The sequence below is a fragment of the Suncus etruscus genome, chromosome 4, assembly GCF_024139225.1.
Source record: "Suncus etruscus isolate mSunEtr1 chromosome 4, mSunEtr1.pri.cur, whole genome shotgun sequence".
Lineage (NCBI taxonomy): Eukaryota > Metazoa > Chordata > Mammalia > Eulipotyphla > Soricidae > Suncus > Suncus etruscus.
In genome coordinates, this window is record NC_064851.1 from 74,961,022 (window position 1) to 74,978,310 (window position 17,289).

Sequence of the window (17,289 nt, forward strand, 5' to 3'; positions counted from 1 at the left end):
TCTTTCTTTCTTTCTTTCTTTCTTTCTTTCTTTCTTTCTTTCTTTCTTTCTTTCTTTCTTTCTTCTTTCTCTCTCTTTCTTTCTTTCTTTCTTTCTTTCTTTCTTTCTTTCTTTCTTTCTTTCTTTCTTTCTTTCTTTCTTTCTTTCTTTCTTTCTTTCTTTCTTTCTTTCTTTCTTTCTTTCTTTCTTTCTTTCTTTCTTTCTTTCTTTCGTTCATTTTTGGGCTACACCCGGTGACTTTCAGGAATTACTCCTGACTCTGTGCTGAAAAATCGCTCCTGGCAGGCACAGGGGACCATATGGGATGCTGGGATTAGAATCACCATTGGTCCTGGATCAGCAGCTTGTAAGGCAAAGGCTCTACTGCTGTGCTATCTCTCTGGTCCCTCTTCTAGAATTTCATACCAAGCAGAACCAAAGCAAGCAAAGTTCATATATATATATATATATATATACTAAAAATAAAAACAAACAAATAAAAATATATATAATAAAAAAGAACAGAGGAGGCTACCTTTATGTTTGAAAATAAACATACTAAGAAGTACAACTGTTGAGGTATTAAACAAACAAAGACCATATAGATAAACCTATTAAGTCTTTTGAGATATTCTTGTGGGGGGTGAGATCCAGGGTACATTTTCATTCCACATTGTGGTCTTATTGAGTTTGAGAAATGGTTGAATTACGAAAAGATAAATAAGTAGCTAAAATATAGATTAGGAAAGAAGAAAGAGAAAGAAAGAAAGAAAGAAAGAAAGAAAGAAAGAAAGAAAGAAAGAAAGAAAGAAAGAAAGAAAGAAAGAAAGAAAGAAAGAAAGAAAGAAAGAAAGAAAGAAAGAAAGAAGGAAGGAAGGAAGGAAGGAAGAGAAAGAAAAAGGAAGGAAGGAAGGAAGGAAGGAAGGAAGGAAGGAAGGAAGGAAGGAAGGAAGGAAGGAAGGAAGGAAGGAAGGAAGGAAGGAAAGAAGAAATTCTAGAAAAAAACGTCTTGCTTGGGATTAAAAACTCAGATCAAAAACCAGGGCACAAAAGTGTATAGTCTGTCAGTCTTACCTCCGAATGCACCAGCAATATAATATGGCACCATTCCCTTTGGATAGGCATACTAAAAAAGAGGAAATCTTATATATAGAAACAAGCTCTTATCCACGAGGGTTAAGAACCTATACATTTTAAAATATAGACGTGCCTCCCACCCTGAACATGGGGGCTCGACTTAGTTTCCATATGATCGGACAGCAACCATCCAACCTTGAACCCCAGATCCCATCCTAGATCCTACACAGTTCCCGGCAACAGCACCAGGAATCAAGCTACTTCAGGGGAGTTTCTAATACCACTCTGGCACCAACTTGTGCCAGGCTGATATGACATCCTGATAATGAAGAAACAGCAACAACCTATTCTAAGAGTAGGTTGCCCTACCTCATCACCTAATAATTGTAAGATGAAATCAGAGACACTTCAGCATTTGATCTGGGCAAAAACCAAGATCACTAATCACAGAAAACTGACTTTAAGAACTGCGACTGAGCGAACTTTTTTTGGCATCAATAAGAAAGACCTTAATCTAGGCTTTAGCCTAGGATTTGTACAAAAACCAAGATCTCTAATTCGACAGGTCTGACTTTGACAACCGTGACTGACCAGAACTTCTGGAACCATAAAGACTCTATCCTAGACTTTGTCATAGGATCTGTGCAAAAAAACAGGATCACTAATTACAGAAGACTGATTACAACAACCATGATTTAGCAGAACTTCTAGAACCATAAAGACTTTATCCTAGACTTCATTATGACCAGTGCAAATACTAAATTTCTTATTACAGAGGACTGATTTTGTCAACCACAACTGAGCAGAACTTTTCCTGGCACCATAAAAAGACCTTGGGGTTCAAAAATGAGCATTTCCAGAGCCTGTAGATGTTCCATAGCAGTATGCTTCAAGGGTAGAGAAACCCTGTATCTCTTAGGTCAAAGGAATTCCCTTTCTAATTTCCCCAATACTTACTATGCCTATTCATAAAACAAGATCAAACAAACCACAGAAACCTTACCACACCAGCCCTCCTTCCTTTTATTTTCTTTCTTTCTTTCTTTCTTTCTTTCTTTCTTTCTTTCTTTCTTTCTTTCTTTCTTTCTTTCTTTCTTTCTTTCTTTCTTTCTTTCTTTCTTTCTTTCTTTCTTTCTTTCTTTCTTTCTTTCTTTCTTTCTTTCTTTCTTTCTTTCTGTCTTTCTTTCTTTCTTTCTTCCTTCCTTCCTTCCTTCCTTCCTTCCTTCCTTTCTTTCTTTCTTTCTTTCTTTCTTTCTTTCTTTCTTTCTTTCTTTCTTTCTTTCTTTCTTTCTTTCTTTCTTTCTTTCTTTCTTGTTGTTTGTATTGGTTGTTGTGTTTTTTGTTATAGCTTATTTCTTTATTTTCCCTTTCTTCTTTTAAACTGATATTTATATTTTCTAGATGAATGCATCCCAGTTTTTTCTTCCCCCAAAAGAGCCACAGAATTTGAATCACCTTGTTCTGCCTCATAAATGAGGGGGGAAAAGTGGATAGTACCAGGAGCAAACAGTCACATGAATACTGGTGGAAATAAAAAAATGATCAGACCTAAACAAACCAAAAGTCAACAACAGAATCAATACCCAAACTACAACAAGCTATACACAAAGGAAACATGTTACACTACCACTTCAGGGATCAAAGGAGGAAGTTATAGGATGCATGCTGGGAACAGGGGTGGAGGGAGGACAACACTGTGGTGGGAATGGACCTAATTCACTGTCACTATGTACCTTAAGTATAAAAGCGAAGTCAAAGTCAAAGTATAAAAGTGAAATCTTGTGATTCACATTGGTCACAATAAAAATTATTAAAAAACAACAATGACAGCAACAATAAAAAGAAATTACTAGTTATTACTAGAGAAGCTCACTGGCAAGCACCATTTTGTGACCTCTGTTAGCTTTGAAGGTAGACGCTACACTAGATTGTAATTGCTATGGTAATGGGATCACCACAAGGCATTATTTTGGAAATTCCTCTCACTTTGATGATAGATAACCACATTAGATCTCTCTTCTTAGTAACAAACCTAGAGGAAAAGTTTTTAAAGTGAACTCAACCCATTCTGAGTTTACTGGGGTGTCTGTAAGACCCTGAATTAAACTCAACAGACAAAGCCAGCTTGTTTGAATCTACATCTGACTATTATCATGTAGCAATCCTAAAGCAAAAGAACTCTGTGGCTCTCCATAGTCATAACTAGTTAGCAAGGGACCCCCCCCCCCAATAGTCTCCTGTTCAGCTCTGGAGCATATTTTCTATGACAGAGCTTCCCTGAAGCTCCCTTCTTCCCAGTTCTCCAGGCATGCTCATGCCAGACATAGAACAACCTGTCACCAATGACACTGAATCCCTGATTGCCTTTCAGGCTCTCTTGATCATGATGCAGAGGTTTCTATCAGAATTTGCAATATTGAACCTAAAGTGATTTGTTCAAATTTAGCACTCAGCTGCCATTGGACATTCATGCTTGCTTGCCCTCCTGGTGCTGATTGATTATCACTGCCCCCGACTACACTCAGGCTTGAACTCTGGCTTAATGTACTTACAAAATGTTTTGGGAAGTGGAGGATTTGGCCACATCCAGTGGTGCTCAAGAGTAAATCCTGGCTCTTCACTGAGGAATTAGTTCTGGCAATGTTCAAGAGAACCATATGGAGTTTTGGGGATTGAATGAACGTGAGCTGGCCATGAGCCATGCATGCATCCTACCAGCTGTATTGCTTTGGCTCCACAATCTTAAACCCAGGCCTTCCACATGCTTGTTCGAACCTGGCAAAAATGGTACTGAGAAATTCCGATTACATATCCTGAGTCACTAGTCAGGTCTGTGAATCTCAAGTACACCTGGCTCCTGGAAATCTTGCTACTTAAGTTGACACAGGTGCCCTGTGTATTTGCAAGCATCACTTCTGTTTACTACACTGGTCTATCCAAATTTAGTGCACAGATAATCCCAGGAACTCAAAACTTTATTTAGACTTTTGGCTGCAGCCAAGCTCACTCAAACTTGGTGCTATATGTCTTTTCAAATAGTGACACATTGCATGACAACAATCTCCCCAGATCTATTTAACATGGGCACTACAGTTGATGCCAAGTATTCACAAAAGTGAATCCTCCATTGGCATGCAGTTTGGCTTTGTGCTCTGGACTTTGACATCAGAGTCACTAGTAGACATAAACAATTATAAAACTCTGTCCAATCTGGGTTGACTATGGTGCAGTCAAAAACATCTCTTATATAGCTAGAGATATTACTCAGCTGTTTAGCACACATCTTTTATCTATGAGGTCCTTGGTTTAATGAAAGGAAGGAAGGAACAAAGGAAGAAAGGGAGGAGGGAGGGAAGAGAAAAGAAGGAAGAAAGGAAGGAAGAAAGAATGGAAGGAATGAAGGAAGGAAGAAAGGAAGGAAGGAAGAATGAAAGGAAGGAAGAAAGGAAGGAAGGAAGGAAGGAAGGAAGGAAGGAAGGAAGGAAGGAAGGAAGGAAGGAAGGAAGGAAGGAAGGAAGGAAGGAAGGAAGGAAAGAAACCGACCTCAAACAAAAATTTAGGTCCTGGTGGTTACTAATGAATTCTACCAAATGATCTGTCACCAACCAAGCTTCCTTAATCAACTGACTAGTTGTAAATTCTAGTTTTTTTGGGGGGGAGGGGCTACACCCAGTAACGCTCAGGGGTTACTCCTAGCTATGCACTCAGAAATTGCTTCTGGCTCGGGGACCATATGGGACACTAGGAATCAAACCCAAATTCATCCTGGGTCAGCCGCGTAAAAAGCAAACACCCTACCATTGTGCTACCACTCCAATCCCATAAATTCTAGTTTTTATGAGATATTTGTTACCCTGATACCAAAAGCAGAGACCACTGAAAATCAAAACCACAGGGCCAGAGAGATAGTAAGTGAGTAAGGAGCTTGTCATGCATGTGGCTGACCCAAGTTTAATCTGTGGCACTACATATCATCCCCTAGCACTGCCAGTAGTGATCCCTGAGGACCACCTGGTGTGCCCCAAACAGAAACAACAATAATGACAACAATAACAGAACTACAGGGCCAGGGAAGTTTTTTTTAAATGACAATTACACACTATGCATGAAGGTTGCCTTGGGTTCTGTATCTGGCATCAATCACAAGATCTCCCAAACACTGCACTGAATGGTAGACCCCCTTCCCTAGTCCTGGGTCCTGATGCTTCTCTTTCTCTTGGGCATACTGACCTGGGGTAAAAATCATTCTACAGAATCAAAGCGAAGTCCACTGCAAGTCTTTCTATCTGCTTCCATTCGTTGACTAAGTTCTTTGCTATTTTAAGTATAAATAAAACTTTCAAAATACTAGAAAATAGCTAGAGAATACTCAAAATACTAGAAAATAGAAAAAATAAGTATTTAATTTTTTTTTGATTTACTGTCATAGGTCAGAGAAAAATATAAAACTGGAAAATCTTGAGAACTAAGTAGAAATGCAAATAATAGTTTGTGACTAGTAGATAGGGTGTATCTTAACCGCACTTAACCGCACTTAAGACTCAATCTCTCAATCTGTGACACTGAATATGATCCTTCATGCACTTCAGGATTGACTCTTGAGCACAGAGTCAGTGCATTCTCCTTAACCAAAACAACAACAAAAAATAAATAAATAAAAACACATGTTAATGCAGTATGAGAAAAATCACTCTGCTTTGCCTCGTAGATAGGCTGAAAATAGATGGCACAAGACCAACAGTTACTATTACTACTGGGTCCAGAATTTGGTCTAAGCTATGGAAAGCGGCTCAGAAAGCACCCAAGGCTGCTGCCTCTTTAGCCCAGAGGACATAAAGTCTTGTTATTTTGGAATAAATACTAATAAGTTATTTTGCTTTATAATGTTTTCATCCTGCTCCAAATAGGCTTTTATATTAAGTTTATGTGAGCCTAATTTAATGACCTAAGTGATAGGATCTTTTTCCCTCTACTCAGACTGCTTTGTGTGAGATTGCGATAATCATTTCCTTGAAATTTTGGGAAAATAAAAATATCTAGGCTTAAATTTTTATTAATAACTTACTTGAAATTACAGATTAATTCTATTTTTTCCTTTTATGCCAGTGTACAAAAGATTTATTTTTCTAAAATGTTTCCCAATTCACTGCAAATTTGCTTTTATTTGTTTTTCATTTTTATTTTTGGGTCACACCTGGCAGCACTCAGGGTTTATTCCTAGCTCTGAGCTCAGAAATCACTCTTGGCAGGCTTGGGAGACCATATGGGATGCCGGGATTTGAACCACCATCTGTCCTGGATTGGCTGCATGCAAGGCAAATGCCCTACCATTGTGTATCTCTTTGGCCCCTTCACTGCAAATTTTAAATTTGTTGACAAAAAATGCTCACAATTTTTCCCTTTTCTCTTCCTTCCTTCCTTCCTTCCTTCCTTCCTTCCTTCCTTCCTTCCTTCCTTCCTTCCTTCCTTCCTTCCTTCCTTCCTTCCTTCCTTCCTTCCTTCCTTCCTTCCTTCCTTCCTTCCCTTTCTTTCTTTTTCTTTCTTTCTTTTTCTTTCTTTCTTTCTTTCTTTCTTTCTTTCTTTCTTTCTTTCTTTCTTTCTTTCTTTCTTTCTTTCTTTCTTTCTTTCTTTCATTCTCTTTCTTCTTTCTTTCTTTCTTTCTTTCATTCTTTCTTTCTTTATTTCTTTCTTTCTTTCTTTCTTTCTTTCTCTTTCTTCTTTCTTTCTTTTTTCTTTCTTTTTCTTTTCTTTCTTTCTCTTTCTTTCTTTCTTTCCTTTTCTTTCTTTTTTCTTTTTCTTTCTTTCTTCTTTCTTCCTTTCTTTCTCTCTTCTTTCTTTCTCTCTTCTTTCTTTTTCTCTCTTCTTTCTTTCCTTCATTCTTTCTTCTTTGTTTCTTTCTTCCATCTTTCCTTCTTTCCTTCCTTCCTTCCTTCTTTCTTCCTTCCTTCCTTTCTTTTCTCTCTCTTCCTTCCTTCTTCCTTCCTTCCTTCCTTCTTTCTTTCTTTCTTTTTTCTTTCTTTCTTCTTTCTCTCTCTTTCCTTCCTTCCTTCCTTCTTTTCTTCTTTCCTTCTTTCCTTCTTTCCTTCTTTCCTTCCTTCCTTCCTTCCTTCCTTCCTTCCTTCCTTCCTTCCTTCCTTCCTTCCTTCCTTCCTTCCTTCCTTCCTTCCTTCCTTCCTTCCTTCCTTCCTTCCTTCCTTCCTTCCTTCCTTCCTTCCTTCCTTCCTTCCTTCCTTCCTTCCTTCCTTCCTTCCTTTAAAAAAAATCTTAATGGTATGGACTCCACTGAAAAACAGAAAACAATATCTTCATCATCTCTTATCCTTGGAGAAAGACAGGATAACCTCCCATTCAGGTGGCTGGCAGCGAATATAGCCAAAAGGTCTTTTAAGTTTTCTGGCACTAGTCTTTGCCATGTTCATGTTAAAAAGATATATGCAAGAGAGCAGCGAGGTCAAGATATCACCTGAAACAGAGGATCTCGGAAACTTGTTTCAGATTTCTGAAAGGTTGTCTGGGGCACAATATATTCTGGTCCTTATATCTCTGGCATTAGAAACAGACCAGGGGCTGGAATGCTAGCACAGTGGTAGGGCGTTTGCCTGGCAAGCAGTAGACACAGAACAGATGGCGGTTCAAATTCTGGCACTCCACTCCATCAGGTCCCTAGAGCCAGCCAGGAGCGATTTCTAAGCTCAGAGCCAGGAGTAACTCCTGAGCACTGCCGGGTGTGACCCAAAAACCAAAAACAAACAAATAAAAACCAAAGCAAAACAAAATAAAAACAAGAAATGGGCCAGTACTACCAGTTCATATTTTTTGAAGTAAAGTACATACTTACTCTTAGTGGTCTTACTTGTCAAATCAGAAATATTTGTTTTTTCTGTTTTGTGTTTCTCTACAATACACTCTTGTCCTAATTTGTTTAGAGATCTTTCTAAAACAGTCTAGGCTTACAAGCAATTCCTTAATATATTCATTAACAGGCTTTGACTTTACACTTGCCTTGACCAACACTCTTAAATCCTAGTTATTTGGGCCGGAGAGATAGCATGGAGGTAGTGCGTTTGCCTTGCACGCAGAAGGTCGGTGGTTCGAATCCAGGGATCCCATATGGTTCTCTGAGCCTACCAGGAGCAATTTCTGAGCATAGAGCCAGGAGTAATCCCTGAGCGCAACTGGGTGTGACCCCCCCAAAAAAATCCTAGTTATTTGATTTCAGAGTTCACTATTCTATCTGCTGTTGGTCTAACTCAGATTTGGATCTCCTTTTATTCCCATGACATAATAGACTTCTGATAAGAACTTTATCAACTATTTGACCAGATCTCATTTCTGTTGGGTCTCTTATTTTATCTGGTGAGGTTTTCAACTGATAAAACAATTTGGAAATGATCATGATAGTATACATGCGTATTTTGCATGAAGTTCCTGAAAAGGAAGCCTTGTTAAGGCTGTTCACCTGCTCAGGAATCAATCTTTTTAAAATATTTTCTTATAAGGCAAGTTCTAAGAATTATTCTATTTTCTTAGTCATTGATCCTAATTTTACTGTCTTATATGTCATTGAATACTTTTTTATATCTTTGAAGTGGAATTAGATCTTTTCTTGAGGTACTAACATTGATACTCAAATGGTATCTGCATATTTTGTTTAAACCTATTCCCATGAAAATACATATTTATAACATCTACAACTGTCAAAGGCTCTCATCCTATATATGTAATCTAGACCTGTCTGATTCTAACCTCCAGAAAGAATGAACAAATGTTTAAAATATATGCTATTAAAATATATTTTATCACAACACAGTATAAACATAAGGTATGTTGAGAATATATATATAAATAAAATTTCTGGAGTCCTTACATTAACCTGTCTGTAATTTTCCCAGTTATCATTAATAAATAATTTACTTCTTTTTTGTTATTTTTTTAAGTTTATTGTGCATTACACAGAATTATTTACAGTACATGGTGACAATGAATGAAGGGCATTCCCAGCACCAATGTTGTCCTCCCTCCACTCCTGTTCCCAGCATGTCTCTCATATCTCTCTCTTTAGCCCCCTAGAATACTGGTATAACTGGTCTCCACCTTACAGCTTGTTGAAGATTGGGCATCTATTCTGTTGTCATTGACTTTGGTTTGGTGTTCCAGTCAAAAATTGTTATTTTTTAATTAAAAATTCAAACTCTCATTCTGGTTGGATGATGGAAACCCAATTAAAGTAAATGTGGAGTTCTTTCTTTTGAATCATACCCATTGTTTCTCAAGGCTTAATCTTGGCTTTGTGCTCAGGATTGCTTTTGACTGTGTATGTGACCAAAGTAAGTGCTGGGGTTTGAATATAGGTCATCTGTACCTGTCTGGTGTCCCCATCTACCTCTTTTAATCCTGAAATTATGGTTCAGTTACTTGGCTCACTGCATGGCCAGAATTTGAAACACCATCTTGCATTTATTTCTGATTCTCTAACCCAGGCTTACAAGGCTTACAAACAAAACAAAAATAAATCCTTAGTTTCCTAAAAAAAAAGTGATTACTAGAGGAAAAGGTAATAGCAGATGGACATAGAAGTCTTCTAGATATTGGTAGATGGTAACTCAAACCTTAGTAGTAGACATGGTATGGCCTCTGCAATAGTTGAGGTATTGCAGATGGGACAGCTAACAAGGAGAACTTTTCACCTTTGTGGAATAAATGAGTACAACAAAAACTGACCACAACAACCAAGAGGATTATAATCCATGAGTTACGTGTTTTAGAATGTTCTACTTCTCACTATAATATTTGTTAGGGGGCTGGATATCTTCCTTTTCTCAGGCCTCACATCAGAATTTGTCCATGAGCAGAGTGTTGATTCTCTTTAAAGACTGATCTAAATGTCTCTCTGTTTACATATCTCTATACTTGTGGGACATATCATGAATAAAGAGTAAATGGAAATGGGGAAAGGCCTGAGGACCCAGCTGGTCTGAATGCAGGTCTCTGAACAGCCTGTTGACCTGGAGGACTTTTCCAGATCTCCCTTCTATCTAGTAGCTATTTTTCCCCCTGCTAATATGTCTCTGTCTTCTAACAACATGTATTTAGGTTTCTCTCTTTTCTATTAAATCGAAATGGATGAAAGACCTCGATATCAGACATGAAACCATAAGATATATAGAACAACACGTAGGTAAAACACTCCAGGATATTGACACTAAAGGCATCCTCAAAGAGGAAACTGCACTCTCCAAGCAAGTTAAAGCAGAGATTAACAAATGGGAATATATTAAACTGAGAAGCTTCTGCACCTCAAAAAAATAGCACTCAGGATACAAGAGCCCCCCACTGAGTGGGAGAAACTATTCACCCAATACCCATCAGACAAGGGGCTAATCTCCAAAATATACAAGGCACTGACAGAAATTTACCAGAAAAAAAAAAACATCTAATCCCATCAAAAAATGGGGAGAAGGAATGGACAGACACTTTGACAAAGTGGACAGACAAAGAAGAAATACAAATGGCCAAAAGACACATGAAAAAAATGCTCCACATCACTAATCATCAAGGAGATGCAAATCAAAACAACTATGAGGTACTACCTCACACCATAGAGATTGGCACACATCACAAAGATGAGAACAAGCAGTGTTGGTGGGGATGTGGAGAGAAAGGAACTTTTATCCACTGCTGGTGGGAATGACGTCTAGTTCAACCTTTATGGAAAGCAATATGGAGATTCCTCCAAAAACTGGAAATCGAGCTCCCATATGATCCAGCTATACCACTCCTAGGAATATACCCTAGGAACATAAAAATACAATACAAAAATCCCTTCCTTACACCTATATTCATTTCAGCACTATTTACCATAACAAGACTCTGGAAACAGCCAAGATACCCTTCAAGAGATGAATGGCTAAAGAAACTGTGGTACATATACACAATGGAATATTATGCAGCTGTCAGGAGAGATGAAGACATGAAATTTTCCTATATATGGATGTACATGGAATCTATTATGCTGAGTGAAATAAGTCAGAGAGAGAGAGAGAGAGAGAGAGAGAGAAAGACTCAGAATGGTCTCACTCATCTATGGGTTTTAAGAAAAATGAAAGACATTCTTGCAATAATAACTTTCAGACACAAAAGAGAAAAGAGCTGGAAGTTCCAGCTCACCTCATGAAGCTCACCACAAACAGGGATGAGTTTAGTTAGAGAAATAACTACGTTTTGAACTATCCTAATAATGAGAATGTACGAGGGAAATAGAAAGCCTGTCTAGAGTACGGGGGGGGGGGTGGGTGGGTGGGGAGGAGGTAGATTTGGGACATTGGTGGTGGGAATGTTGCACTGGTGATGGGTGGTGTTCTTTACATGACTAAAACCCAAACACAATAATGTATGTAATAAAGTTGTTTAAATAAAAAAAAAGAATTTTCAAAGAAATAAAAGTATACCTTTCAAATTGCACACATCTGTTTCAATATGGTAGATTCAAGCCATAAACCAAGCATCTCCCAAGTAAAGCTCAACAGAAATACTTTAAAAAGAGAGAGAACAGCTCTACACAGAAAGAGAGCTATTTAAAAGGATGAAAACAAGCTAGTTTTGGCAGCTTGTGTACTAAAACTGGAACAATATAGACAGGATTAGCATGGCCCCTGTGAAAAGACAGCTATAAATCTAAAAAATAATTTTACTTCTTGTGCCTATGTAAGTATAACTTAAAATGAATATAAAGGGGCTGGAGGTCTTTTGCCAAGCTGCCTCCTCAGTCTACCACTTGCCCTGACATACAGTCTGTCTCCCACTCCATCTCTAGTGTATCATCCTATGGAGAAACACTTTGGTCCCTCATATCAACCCTACGCTTCCCAAACTGCATGAACATGAAGACATTTTAATTTATATCAGCTATTTCCAGGCAGACTGGACTTAAAACTTTCTCTTAGAAAATATACAACCTTAAAACTTAGTCAAATAAACCAATTAGTTGGCAATATTTCTTATCATACTTAAATAACCTCATGTGTTTAGGAAAACAGCTCCTAAAGCAGATATACCTCTAACCAGACCTTTTACACAATCAATTCTGTAGATCACTATTTTTGGGGGGGAGGGCCACACCTGGTGATGCTCAGGGGTTACTCCTGGCTATGTGCTCAGAAATCACTCCTGGCTTGGGAGACCATCTGGGATGCTGGGGGATCGAACCACAGTCCATTCTAGGTCAGTGCGTGCAAGGCAAATTCCCTACCACTTGCACTACTACTCTAGCCCCTATAGATCACTTTCTTAAATGACCGAAAACTCCATCATTCCAACCATTCAATGCAAATAACAAAGGGTAAACTAAGAAAGACAATTGCAATTAAATATGTGGAGAGAAATCCAGATTAATTTCCAATCAATAAAACACCTGAGCTTTATAGATAAGGACCTAAAATCAACACTTAATGTTTTAGAAACAGAAATAAAGAACGTACTAGCCTGTGAAAATTAAGCAATCTATTGATGAACAATTTAACCAACTCAAAGAAGAACTTTTTCAGAAAATGAGAGAATCTATATGAATGGAACTGAACTAATTAAAAACATGTCAGCAAGCCATAATAGCAGAACTGCATAGGTAGAGAATCATATAGGTGATTTTGAAGACAAATGACAAACCAACATTGATATTACAAAGTAAACAAGAAAGGAGAGACAAAAGAATGAAAGAAAATGTAAGATACTTAGTAAATAAAGACAAAATAAATAATTTCTGAATAATAGGACTACCAAAAGTGGAGGAAAAAGGGAAAGGGGAAGAACAAGTAGTGAGTGAGTTAATAACAGATAACTTCCCTGGAAAGAGGCTGCTGTACAAATCCAAGAGGCAAAAAGAGTGCCAAACAAAATATACCCAATAGAACAACACCAAGACACATAGCAATCCAAATGGAGGGGGGGGGGAGAGAGACAGAGACAAAGAGAGAGAGGGGAGAGAGAGAGAGAGAGAGAGAGAGAGAGAGAGAGAGAGAGAGAGAGAGAGAGAGAGAGAGATGGACTCTTTAAAATAGTAAGGGAGAGAGATTTGCTGGCATAGGGTGCAGGACACTCCATACCAAAGGACTTTTCCCAAGCTTAGGAGGTGCTGTGGGACTTGGGCTGCCCCCAGACGTCTTCTCTCTCCTTCCTCCCGGACTCCAGGGACATCCATGGATGTATGTCCATAGGGCCAGCAAGATGGGTGCCAGGGAAGAGTCTAAAGGGGACCCCAGGCCTTCCCCAACCCCCTTCCAGCACAGGAGGGGCAGGCTTGGGGCAGTCACTGGCAACTTTTTTTCCCACTAGGTAAGGGTTTATTTAATGTATGCTTGCAATATGCAGAATGTCTATGTTGTATTCTGTCCTTCCCACCTTGGACTACCACCCTACAAGCTCATTTTTAATCCTTCACTCCCTCACCCCCACCTGCTATTACCCCACATTTAACCATTTTTACCCTCAGTTCTTGGCTTCTCAAGAAGCAGATCCTTATCTCTACACAAAAACCAGCTGCCAATCAGCACCCAAAGTGATAAGATAGACTCTCAGTCTGAAAACATACCAATACACTGTTGCTATTGATTTACTCTCAATGGCCTCGTTTCCTCCTCTTTTCTTCACAATGGACCTTTGCGTGCTAACAGACTCAGTTTCTGAGAAGTCACTGCTCAAGGACATTTTCTAATACGGGACTATTTGGAGCCTTTTTTGGACTTTACAGGTCAAATCACAGACCAAAGTGGTGCACCGGACTTAAAACCCCTCCAACTATTTCAAAAGACATAAAAGGACATGTATATACATATCCTTTGAATATCTTATATGTATTCTCTTAACAGCTATAACTGTTATAACTGATATAACTTACTGAATATCCTCTTACATAGTGACAATTTCCCCACTGTTTTCCTTTTCTTTGTGATCTGTTCAATAAGGAATTCTGGTAGAAGAGTCCCTGATTTAGAGCTTATGTTAGGTGCTCGCTTCGGCAGCACATATACTAAAATTGGAACAATACAGAGAAGATTAGCATGGCCCCGCACAAAGATAACATGCAAATTCGTGAAGCGTTTCATATTTTTTAGAGAAATAAATTTTCTAGAAAAAAAATAGAGCTTATGTTAGAACCAAGTTACGGGGATTGTTGGACTTGTTCCAGTGGTCCCCATATGCACCAATAACACCATGAGGAATTGTTCCACTTTAACATAGACACAATAAAATGTGAAAATATTATACATACAAACAAGTTCTTATCTAATAGAGATAGGAACACACAAATCTTGTAATCGCAGTGGGGCCTTACACCTGAACATTATCATAATGACCTGAATCAGACTTCAGAAGAATGGGCATTGTTCATTCACCCCTGAACCAGGGATACCATCTACGAAACAACCACTGTTGTCTATAACATATTCTGGAAGCAAACCTTTATCAGGGAAGATCCTACTAGAGCGCTGTCATCGACTTACTCCAAGGAGGCTTCCCTTAACACCCAGATGTCTTAACAACAACAACAACAACAACAACAACAACAACAATCACAAACAACAATCTGCTTTCAGGGGAGGGCTCCACATTGCCCTCTAATTGTGAGATGAAACTAGAGGATGCTCCATATCATCCTGACTTCAATTGTAGGAAATGCACAGAATCCAGGATCTTTAACTACAGAAACCTGACACCAAAAACAGTGATTGTGCAAAAAAACATTTTACTGGAAAACATTTTACTGGAACCACAGAGAATGACTCGGGGGTTGGACAACCTAGTATGCCTGGAGCCCAGAGTTGGTCTTATGCCCAGAAAAACTTCAGGGGTAAGGTCTCCTTATAATTAGCCACGGCTTTCTCATTGCCCCCATATTTTGCTGAGCCATATGCAAGCAACAATTGCCATTCTCACACTATTTTTACTGTATTTCTTTAACTCTTATTCTTAAAAAAAAAAAGGAAGAGCTTACTAAACCTTCTGCTAGGGCTTTAATGAGTTCATTGGTGATTCAATAATTTTCAAAAATATACTTGCTACATGAACTTTTTGTCTTTCCTTTCTCTTCCAGATCTTTAGTTTTGTTTTTTATTTTCTATTTTTTAAAATAATTTTTGCCATTTGGTCTTCTTGAAACAAATGTATTTGATCAATTGTGTCAACTATATGATGTATTTTCTTTAAATAAATTTAAAAAAATATAAAAATAGTAAGGAAGAAGAAAAATCTTAAGCATAAAAGAAAGAACATAAGAATCAAACTAGATCTCCCATTTGAAACAATATAGAAAAGAAAATATTGGAATGATATATTAAAATTACTGAATGAAAGAAACTTTTAATCAAGAGTCCATTACCCAGCAAACCTCTCATTTATATGGGAGCTGAGGGAAAAAAGATTCTCAGATGAAAAAAGAAATCACAATATTCATGCTAACCCAAACCGACTCTAAATGAAACTACTCAACGATCAATTATATAAACCAATTACTCAATTGTGATAGCAACAACCATATACAATATAATAACACAACAGCCCTTTATGTCAATAGCTTTCTTAAATATCAAGGACTAAACTCTCCCATCAAAAGGCACAGAGAAGTGGATTGGATCAGGAAACGAAAACCAGACATCTGCTTCCTACAGGAAACACACTAAAAATCTCAGGATAAACACATGCTCAGAGTAAAAGGATGGGAAAAAAATTATACAAGCTACTGATAAATAAACAATAGCTGGGACAGCTCTACTTATATCAGTCCAAATGGCATTCTTACAGTACTTAAGAATATTTAGAGACAAGATGGATGCCACTTATTGATTGGGGGAACAATAGACCAAGATGTTCTTACTCTGATTTACATATATGCACCAAATATAGTCAGTAAAGTATGTAAAGGCTTTTACTAACAAACCTAGATAAACATATGACAGAAACATGAGACTGGTGGGAGTTTTCAACATGCCACATTTGCCAGTGACAGATCCACTAGGCAAAACATTAGCAAAAACATGAGAAACTTGAAAATGATAGGTATATATGGGATCTTTCATTTTCAAAAAGCTGAATACACATTTTTCTTAAGTGTACATGAAACATTCTCTAGAATAGACTACATTTAGGACACAAGCCTAGCTTATGTAAATTTACAAACGTAAGAATTATACCAAGCATCCTCTCAGACCACAACAAATCTCACAGAGATCTAGGATTGATTGTAAAAAGATGTGGGAAAAAATCTAATAGCTGAGACTAAATATCATGCTGCTCAACAAAAAGCTGGATCAAAGAGGAAATCAAGAAAGAAATAAAGAGATTCTTTGAGACTAATGATGATACAGAACAAATTACCAAAAATCTTATGGTACACAGCAAAAGCAGTAATGAGAGAAACTCATAGCAATACAGGCCTACATAAGAAAAAAGAAAAAGAGAAAACAACAACATAAAGGCACACTTTAAATATTTGGAAAACTAACATCAAAGGAACCCAAAACAAGCAGAAGAAAAGAAATAATAAAATAAGACCAGAAATCATCAATATAGAAACAAGGAAAAGAATTGATGAAATTAGGAGCTTTCTTTTTTATTTATTTATTTTATTTTATTTGTTTTGTTTTGTTTTGTTTTTTTTTTTTTGGGTCACACCCGGCAGCACTCAGGGGTTACTCCTGGCTCTATGCTCAGAAATCTCTCCTGGCAGGCTTGGGGACCATATGGGATGCCGGGATTTGAACCAACGACCCTTTTGCATACCAGGCAAACACCTTACCTTCATGCTATCTTTCCTTCTCTCCGGCCCAATGTTCTTTTTTTTTTTTTTTTTTTAAAGGATAAATAAGATAGAAAACCACTGGCAAGACTCACACACACACACACACACACACACACACACACACGACACACAAAGAAAAGAAAAGGGATAATACTCAAATCAGATCAGAAATAAAAAGGTAGAGATTACAACAGAACCACCCAGAATTCGAATGACATTATGAGAGCTTGTTATGTCACAACTGTACTCTGTTAAGCTAGAGAACCTAGAAGACAGACTTCTGGAAGTTATATAATCTCCAAAACTGAATGAGGAGGGAAGGTAGAAAAGTTTAATCAGGCCAATCACAAGTAAGAAAAATTGAAAGAGTAAATTAAGAATATCTCCAAGAATAAAAGTAAAATAAATAAATAAAAGTAAAAAGAATAAAAATAAAAAGAATA

At 37.7% G+C, this 17,289-nt stretch overlaps 2 non-coding genes across 2 annotated transcripts; both read left to right on the forward strand.

Annotated features, from left to right (window-relative positions):
- Positions 1–11,646: 11,646 nt before the first annotated feature.
- LOC126007633 (U6 spliceosomal RNA) lies at positions 11,647–11,752 on the forward strand. Its single transcript, XR_007495149.1, has one exon. It is a non-coding gene; the product is annotated as a U6 spliceosomal RNA (small nuclear RNA).
- A 2,301-nt stretch (positions 11,753–14,053) lies between these two features.
- On the forward strand, positions 14,054–14,159 carry LOC126007350 (U6 spliceosomal RNA). Its single transcript, XR_007494930.1, has one exon. It is a non-coding gene; the product is annotated as a U6 spliceosomal RNA (small nuclear RNA).
- The last annotated feature ends 3,130 nt before the right edge of the window (positions 14,160–17,289 follow it).